Source organism: Cebus imitator, unplaced genomic scaffold (genome assembly GCF_001604975.1).
Source record: "Cebus imitator isolate Cc_AM_T3 unplaced genomic scaffold, Cebus_imitator-1.0 Scaffold45, whole genome shotgun sequence".
Taxonomy (NCBI): domain Eukaryota; kingdom Metazoa; phylum Chordata; class Mammalia; order Primates; family Cebidae; genus Cebus; species Cebus imitator.
In genome coordinates, this window is record NW_016107360.1 from 15723181 (window position 1) to 15732748 (window position 9568).

Here is a 9568-nt window from a genome sequence, read left to right on the forward strand (position 1 = left end):
CTTCTTGGATATCTGAGTGCCTATGAAGGTTTTCTTTTTGAGAGGGAGTCTCACTCCATCACCCAGGCTGGAGTACAGTGGCATGATCTCGGCTCACCACAACCTCTGCCTCGAAGGTTCAAGCATAATAGCCTCCCTAGTAGCTGAAATTACAGGTGTTTGCCACCACGCCAGGCTGTTTGCATTTTTAGTGGAGATGGGGTTTCACCATGTTGGCCAGGCTAGTTTTGAGCTCCTGACCTCAAGTGATGTGCTCCCCTCAGCCTCCCAAAGAGTTGGGATTTTAGGTGTGAGCCACCATGGCCGGCCCTACCTGTGAAGTATTTAAGGGCTTCTTAGTTAATGTGGATCTGAAAAAGGTAGGATGTATAGAGTGAGTATAATTGCATTTTTATTACTGTTAATGTGTTAATCTTTCTGGGAAGAGTATTCTCAAAGAGAACATACACCTTTGTTATTAGACTTTTGTGCACTTAGCATACACATGTTTCAAATATTGCAGGTGATTCTATGTACTGTTTTGGGACAAAGGAAAGCAATGGGACCTTCTTAAGTGGTTTCTATGCTAAGGAATCAAGACTGCCAATTTGAAGTGACAGAGATTAGTCTTTTAACCAGAGATAGATAATAGACAAGAAACAGTAGATCTTTCTACCTTTCTTTAGGTCATCAGGTTTCTCCCAGTTTAGGTAACAAAGCTTATGTCATTTATTAGTTGAATTTTAAGTACAACTTCAGGATAGATAATTTGTCAGAGTAAATTATCATCAGGCTCTGGTATATGTTGGCTGTTCCTATTTGTTATGGAGCTCAAAGTCAGTGTTCATTGAATATTGTATATATTTAGACAGGTAGAGGTGCAAAAGCAGGTAACCAAAATCTATTTTTAGAGCAGAGGCCATATTTTAATTATATCAAGAAACATTATTTAATGTACAGATAGCTAACCTTTTCCCAGATTGTGTTTTTGTTTTTTGAAAGGAGAAGCTGAATATGACCTGGCAGTTAAAAACTTTGTAAAGAAATCAACTTGCCTCATTTTCATTGTATATTTTTGCTCTAAAGCATTTTCCACGAACTGTGTGTTGATTCATGCCCTAAGCCAGATGATGACAACTTGACTGTTACCACCGAGGTAAATTGGCCTCTTGTAAAATTAATTTTCTTACTCAGTCAAGTTTTGCATATTATTTACTTTTAAAATTTAGCAGTGGTTTATCTACCTTTTTTAATGTTGGTAATACAAGGTTGGTCAGAGAGAAGCATAGACCTGGCTAGTTAATTTTTAAAAATTGTTTAACCTCATTAACAAAGGATTGATTAAGTACTGTGACAGGGTGGGGGCTGAAAGAAAATGAACTGGAAACATAGTGACAGGAAAATCACATTAGAAAATGCTTTCCCCAATAAAGGAAATATAAAATTTGGTTAAGGTTTATTTGGATAAATATTAATATTGGCTTTTAAATCATACTAGTGTTACTTTCATATTTATGCCTTTATGAATCTTCAGTGAATCAAATTACTTGTAGTTATCATGGAATCTCCCTGGTACTTTTTATTGGCAAAACTGTGCAGCACATAGCATATACCTTTTCTTGGACACTTATTATTTTGTTATGTAGTTTTTAGGAGACATTATTTTTTCTACTTCTATTATTACTTCTGTGGTGAGACTAAAATAATATTAAAATTTGTAGAAAACTAGCTGAGTGTGGTGGTGTACGCCTTTAGTCCCAGCTACTTGGGGGTTTGAGGCAGGAGGATTTTTTGAGCCTAGGAGTTTGAGAACAGCCCGGGCAACATAACCAGATTGTATCTGCTTTAAAAATATAAATTGTAGAAATGTAGAAATTTAAATTTACATTCTCAACATTTGTATTACAAAGGTGTTTCTGTGTTTTATAAGTTGTCCATAAAGAGTATAGGTAAAACACTTCATCTAATGAATAACATGTATTTTACGGCAAATAACCAGTTATATACGCAGACTCTTAATACCAATATGGTAAGACTTTAACACCATAATTTTGTCATTGTAGTTTATTTAAACTATCCACTCAAAGTCTTTATATTACACTTGGAAATTTAAAATTTCAGAATTTTTATGTTTAGTTGTTTAAATAATCACTTGAAGTTCCTGCATACTATGAGCTACTGGAGGTCATAGACATATTTGTGTGTATCCTGGAGTACCTGGAATACAGTCTTCCATGTAAGAGGCATTGTAATTGTTGATTTTTTGAGATGGAGTTTCACTCTGTTACTGAGGCTAGAGTGCAGTTGTGGGATCTGGGCTCACTGTAGTCTCCACTTCCTGGGCTGAGGTGATCCTCCCACCTCAGCCATCCAAGTAGCTGGGACTGCAGGCCTTTGTCACCATACTTGGCTGAGTTTTGTACTTTTTGTAGAGATGGGGTTTTGCCTTGTTGCCCAGGCCGGCCTTTAACTGTTGCATTCACATGATATGCCCACCTCAGCCTCTCAAAGTGCTGGGGTTACAGGCATGAGTTGCCACATTCAGCCTTAATAGTTGTTTAATCTGAATAAATAGATGAATGAATTTATATATAATGGAATGTTATAAGTAATATACATAATGTATCGATTAAATAGTGCAGTTAAAAAATATTGCTTACATTTGTATTATTTTTTAATGTTTAAGGATGTATAAGTTTTGATGTGTTATTTTGAGAAATTATGCCATAAATAAAAAGAAAATAAATTAGAAATAGGTCATTAATAGCAAAGAGGGTTACAATATATTTTCTAGTATAATTCAACTGGAATCTTAGATTATGATTTTAGACTAAAATTTCTTAAACATTTTATTAGCCCCAACTCATGCTCTAATAAATACGCCTTTATAAGCCATGCATTACTCTTTTTATTTTTTGCCCCTTAATGCCACTAATAAGCCAATATGCATCACGCTTTAGAATTCTGGTGACCAATTCTTCCTTTAGGTGGAAAGTTGATGGAAAATTCTAGTTTTCCCTCTCTGTAATAATAACGGTCTTTCAGGTAGTGGCAGATGACCATGGTTAGCTAATTGAATGTTTTATAGTAATAACATTAAACTCTGTATCACAGAAATATATATATTTTTTTTTTTTGAGACGGAGTTTCGCTGTTGTTGCCCAGACTGGAGTGCAATGGCACGATCTCGGCTCACCGCAACCTCCGCCTCCTGGGTTCAAGCAATTCTCCTGCCTCAGCCTCCCAAGTAGCTGGGACTACAGGCACGCACCATCATGCCCAGCTAATTTTTATATTTTTAGTAAAGACGGGGTTTCACCTTGTTGACCAGGATGGTCTCGATCTCTTGACCTTGTGATCCACCCGCCTCGGCCTCCCAAAGTGCTGGGATTATAGGCTTGAGCCACCGCGCCCGCCCACAGAAATATTTTTTAAAAACTAATTGTAGTATAAGTATTAATCTGTATTGTTAGGGCTATAAAGGAACAAAGGTCTCGGTTACATATCTATTTCTCCATGTACTTTATGGTACATCATGTTGTTTCTTTTCTTTCTTGGCTGAAGCTCATATTAAATTGACTAGTTAGGCTTCTTTGTTGTTTCTCCCTTCATCGTCACATTTTAAAAATAATTTATCCCCACGTAATTTTTTTCTCACAGATCTCATTTCTTAGTGACTGGTCTTTCAGTCCATCTGTGTCTTCATAGTCAGCATAGTTAACAGCTTTCTCTTTAGTTATCTATGTGTGGCTTTCATTCTACAATTATTGCCCACAAGATTACTCTTTTTTTTTTCCTTTTCTTTGGAAGAGCTGAAATTATACATGTATCTTTAGCTTTTTGAAAAACAGAATAAAAGCAACTAATACTATCTGCAATGCCAACCCACTTAAATAAGGTACCACTATAAACTAAATTCTCATTTTCCCCCACAAGAAGTAATTTATGCAAATAATTACCTCCTGCATATGCCCATAATAAATTATTTTCTCATGTTTTTGAGATCATAATTAATAAAGTATTTATGTACTAAGTAAATTACTGCTTCATAGTATAATTCTGCTAATTTGCATGATTCATTTAAGAAGCAAGTGTAGTATAGTGCCAGAATAATAAAGTTTAGAATGTGCAAAAAATCACTTTGTGTTCTGAAAATAAGTTTATCTAAAATATAAAGAATTATTTCAGGTTAAGCTGTGGCCAAATGCATCATTCTGTGGTATATCTGGATGTGCAAAATTATAAAGAGAGCTAGAGAGAAACAGTTTGAATTATAGTTTTTATTGAAATTGGAACCTGAAAAGATAAGGCTGGGATTTTAGTATGTTTATATATTTTGATTGTCCAGTATAGATCTACAACGAACATTTTAGGTTAAGAAGAAAACATGGAGAGTGGCAACTATGTGGGACTGTAATAACAACAATTTAGTCTTGTAGTAAGTAGAAGTCATTTTCAAAAAGAGAACACACTGAGTACTTTTGTGGCAGCCACACTTATAGCAGCAGAAGTATAAAATAATAATGGTGTATTCTAATGTTAAGACTGTGGGGAGAAATCGGAGGGACCTGACTATTCACTAGAAGCAGCTGATGCATAGTTTTACCACCACCAAGTAGAAGTCAAAAGACATGTTAGCATCCTGGTTCTGCCACTTACTAGATATGGGACCTTGGGAAAAATTCTTTATTTGATTGTCACTGACCTTGTTCATAAAAATGGTCAATGACAATTGACAATGGTACCTCTCAGGTATGTGTAATGAACAAAAGTAGTGGGAAATGTTGTAAATTGGAAAATACATTTACAAATGTGAGACAAAATGATTACAGCAGTATTCAGTATTCAGTGACTTAGTAAATCTTGAGGAAAATTTTTGTAAACCTGAAGCATGATAAAATGGCAGTTGCATCAAGAAAAGAATAGGAAAGTCAGAAATGGCATGTGGATTTTAAATTTGGGATAGGGGTGTGTTCAGTTTCAGCAGGCTACTAGGACTGAAGATGTCCTTTAGGGACATAGTGGTTTGGCACATGAGACTGATGAAATTTTGTTTTGACCTAGAATTTATTTTGGTTATAGATCACAAACTGTGGTAGTCAGTGTGACACTGAAAATACAAGATGAGATCTTATGCTATAGTAGTAGGAACAGAAAAAGAAAGAAAGAGCAAATATATAAATGCTTTAGATAAAGAAAAGAGAAAATGTTAGAAGATATCAGGGAAGTTTGTAGTTAGGATGGGAATGGGAGAGGAATGGAAATCTGTGGTCAGAGAAGACCTCTGACCGATATTTGAGCTGCCAACTGAAAGATGAGAAAGAGCCAGCCATGTGAAAGTCTAAGAGGAGGAAATTCTGAATGGAGAGAACAAAGTATCACATCTATTCATCATTTTGCTCTTAACACCCTGGAATGGGCAGAAAGCCGCCATCATAATTATTTTTTATGATTATAGTATGTACAACAAACATGAAATAGAATCCTGGCACATTTTAGATGCCTCCTAAATAATTGTTCTTTTTTATTTCCTTTTAAAGAAAGCTTGATACACTTTTGAAGTTCATTCTTTCTTTCTCTTTCTTTTCTTTCTTTCTCTTCTGTTCCTTTCCTTTTCTTCTTTTCTTTCTTGACAGGATCTCACTTTGTTGCCTGTGCTAAAGTGCAGTAGTGCAATTTCAGCTCACTGCAGCCTTGACCTTCCAGGGTAATGTGATCCTTCCATCTCAGTTTTCTCAGTATCTGGGATTACAGGCATGCACCACCATGCCCAGCTAATTTATGCATCTTTTGCACTTGACCATTTTTCCCAGGCTGGTTTCAAACTCCTGGGCTCAAGCAATCCACCCACTTTGGCCTCCCAAAGTCTTAAGATTAAAGGTGTGATCCACTGTCCCTGGCCTGATGGATGCAGCCAATCACAAAGGCACGTGCATACCTATGTAAGAAACCTACATGTTCTGCACATGTACTCCAGAACTTAAAGTATACTAAATAAATAAATAAAATAGTTGCACAGTTGATCACATATTTACTTGCTTTTATGTAAATATAACATAAAAATTTTATTACTACATTATCATTCTATTCAAATTTTTTTCTGTCAGTAAAGATTTTATCAAAAAATAGGTAGGTGTTTTCAAGTGTTTGTTTACCTAAATGAAGCATCTTCTATGGTGTTCTATTGATGATCAGTATGACATATTTCCAAGTTTTCTATCATAAATATCTTAACACTGAAATATTTATATGAGGATATTTAAAATTTTTTAATATTGTTAGTATTACACCAAGTAACATACATATATATATATAATATATATGTATGTGTGTGTATACATATTTTATATATATATATATGTATATATATATATATATATATATATATGTTTTTGAAATGGAGTCTTGCTCTTTCACCCAAGCTGGAGTGCAGTGGTGTAATCTCTGCTCACTGCAACCTCCACCTCCTGGGTTTAAGCAATTCTCTTGTCTCATCCTCCCAAGTAGCTGGGACTATAGGCATGCACTACCAATCCAGGCTAATTTTGTATTTTGGGTAGAGACAGTGTATCACTGTGTTGGTCAGGCTGCTCTCAAACTCCTGACCTCAGGTGATCCACTGCCTCAGCCTGCCAAAGTGCTATAATTACAAACATGAGCAAACTCACATGGCATATATATATATATATATATATATATATATATATATATATAATTTTATTTTATTTTTGAGACAGAGTCTTGCTCTGTCTCCAGGTGCCAGGCTTGAGTGCAGTGGCACAATCCAGGCTCACTGCAACCTCCGTCTCCTGGGTTTAAGCAATTCTCCTGCCTCAACTTCCCAAGTAGCTGGGTCTACAGGCGTATGCCACCGCGCCCTGCTAATTTTTGTATTTTTAAGTAAAGACGGGGTTTCACCATGTTGGCCAAGATCGGATAGTATCATATAGACCAAATTAACAATTGAATAATGTCATGTGATTTATGGAGAGGAAGTTAGAGAAGGTATAGCCTGATTAAAAGTTTATTAGAAACATTATGGCTTATAATACAGAATTAAATTCAGGGACTTAATAGGGAAGAAAGTGAGGCTAAGTTCCAGATGGGCAGTTAAGGTAAACAAATGTGGAAGCACATTAGTATAGAACAGGGCATCCAAATTTTCATGAATTAGTTGAGAAGCTTCTGGAAAATGGACATTCTCATTCAGCATGTGTGGGATTCTGCCTTTCTCAGGAGTACTCAGGTGGTGCTGGTGCTGTTCTTTGAGCACAGCTCTGAATAACAAGGAAATAGCCTTCCTTTAGAGAAATTTGGAAAAAGAACCATTGGACAGCAATTTTAAATAACAGAATCAAGGGAAGGCATCAATCTCCTTTTGTATATGAAGTAGGATTCTAGCCACAGAGGAAGCAGAATGAGATGAAAAAAAAATTATTGGTCTATACTACTGCTAAATACAGATAAAAAAAAAATGGTTGCAATTATCCATAAAAAGCAGTTAGGAAAAGAAGCATCAGGATGACAGATCTAAAGATTACTTTTGCAAAGGAAAAGGGATTGTGAAAGGGCAAGGAGGGGAGAAGAAAAGAAAGTTTGTTGGGGGACTTTCAAGTTAAAACCAAGGAAGCTTGAGACACCTCACTTCCAGTTCCTTGGGCATATGCCCAGTGTAGCAAAAGTTATTGCTGTGGAGAGTACTGGAGGCAGGAGGGAGTGCTAGTATTAAACCACAGCAGCTAATTTCTCTTCATAACTGTCAGGCCTCAAAGCAAGAAGTTTCATTGACATGAGTGAATAAGATGTGATTAAGCTGCATTTTGGCTAATTTTTTTGGGGGTCAGCCAGTTCTTTGATAAGATAGCTGTTTTATAAAAGTCGTTCACAGAGTAAGATGGCATGCCAAACTTAGCTAATTTTAGAAGCAATCATATTATAAAATTTATTCTGTGACTATCAAAATTGTCATTTTCTAAGAATACTGCACTGATCTTGAAATATAAAAGTTTGTTCTTTTCTATCAAGACTGTGGCAATTCAATGTTTTCTCTTTCGATAAGAATTTTGACATTGAAAGCTTATTCTATATGGTTTATTTGATTGTTTTAAGTCTTGCATGAGTGGATCAAGGAACTCTTAAGAAAAGGTCAAACGAGAGGATATGAGAAATGTAGGTGCTTCAGTAGTCACGTGGGCATGGGAAAATGAGAATTTTGAGAAACTGTTATTTCACAAGTGTGTATCATAGCTGATGAATTTAGAACATTTTCTTTGATGAGAGGTGAATCGCATATCACCTGAACTGGCATCCCAACTGTGTATTTCCTAAGTTAAAGGACAAGGGCAAGCACATGATAAATATTTGTGGTGTTCTGGCATCAATGCCTCTGATGTTTTGAGTTTAAATACTCTGTAGCAATCACTATCAGCCTCGACATTGATTCTCTCAGGTTTTGATTTGTGCCACTGTTTAATGGTCCCTTTTATCCTTATCAGCCCAACGTGTTCACATTAATATCCATATTTTCTATTTCAGTTGTAGGCATTTGAAACAATCTCACTTTTAAAATATAAACTTTGTGACTTAGGGATCCTATATTCTTATTTTACTCAGGATATTTCCATCACATTGCTGTCCTAGGCAATGAAAAGGAGATGCCAAAAAGAACCCTCAAAACCTTATTTTCAGAGCCAGGCATGAGGACTCAGCTTGATACTAACACTGCATAAATGTTTGTTTGGCCCTGTCATACCTATATATAATTGATGACATGTCCTCTTTGCTTTGTAGGGCCTCCTGAATAACATCCTTCCTTGAAGGTTATTTTATATATATTTATTTTTAATTACTAACTTTATATTGTATAAAATATATATTATTTATTAGTTATTTTCTTTTAAAACCCATTCAGCCTACCACTGAAATGGAATATCCTGTTGTGAGAGAAGCAGTACAAACAAAGAATGTACAGACATTGAGAGCAGGTACATTTTCAATACAAATGGAATGCTGGAAATAAGTACATTAAATGATTGGAAGTTCTCACATTCTTCTTATCCCTAATTCTTTTTATTGTAAATTGAATGGAAGGCACTGACATAAATGTTATTGTTGGTATCCATATTTCAATAAAAATAAATTTAGGAGTATAGGAAAACAAGATTTTAAAAATATGAGTTTTAACTCAGATGTTTCTATTTTAATATTTTGAATAGCATAACATTTCCAGTATAGAATTTTTATACTTGTCAGGGATTCAAAGCAGTGAATTTTGAGACTCTGAGATATTTCCAGTGTCTTATATGCTAGGTGGAGTTCTGATATTTACTTAAAGGAATGCTTTACTTAGATGTCAGTTTCTGTATTAACGTTAGCGACTTCCTGTTAATGTTATTACACTGATGATCTGAAGCCAATGAGATGTTCTAATGAGCAGACTATGTCTGCATGTGTGTGTATGGGTGTGTTTGTAGAATCTTTGATTATTAAAAACTAGGAAAGTAATCATTCATTCATAACTGGAAGACAATCTTTTAAGTGGTTTTGAGATATTTTGGTATAAAATTTTTTTTAAAAATGATTGCATAGA

The 9568-nt window shown here is 35.2% G+C and overlaps 1 long non-coding RNA gene across 1 annotated transcript; it reads right to left on the reverse strand.

The window, feature by feature from the left end:
- Positions 1-977: 977 nt before the first annotated feature.
- On the reverse strand, positions 978-1743 carry LOC119470951. Its single transcript, XR_005199938.1, has 2 exons — positions 1076-1743; positions 978-1034 (listed from the first exon to the last, which is right to left on the reverse strand). It is a non-coding gene; the product is annotated as an uncharacterized LOC119470951 (long non-coding RNA).
- Positions 1744-9568: the final 7825 nt, after the last annotated feature.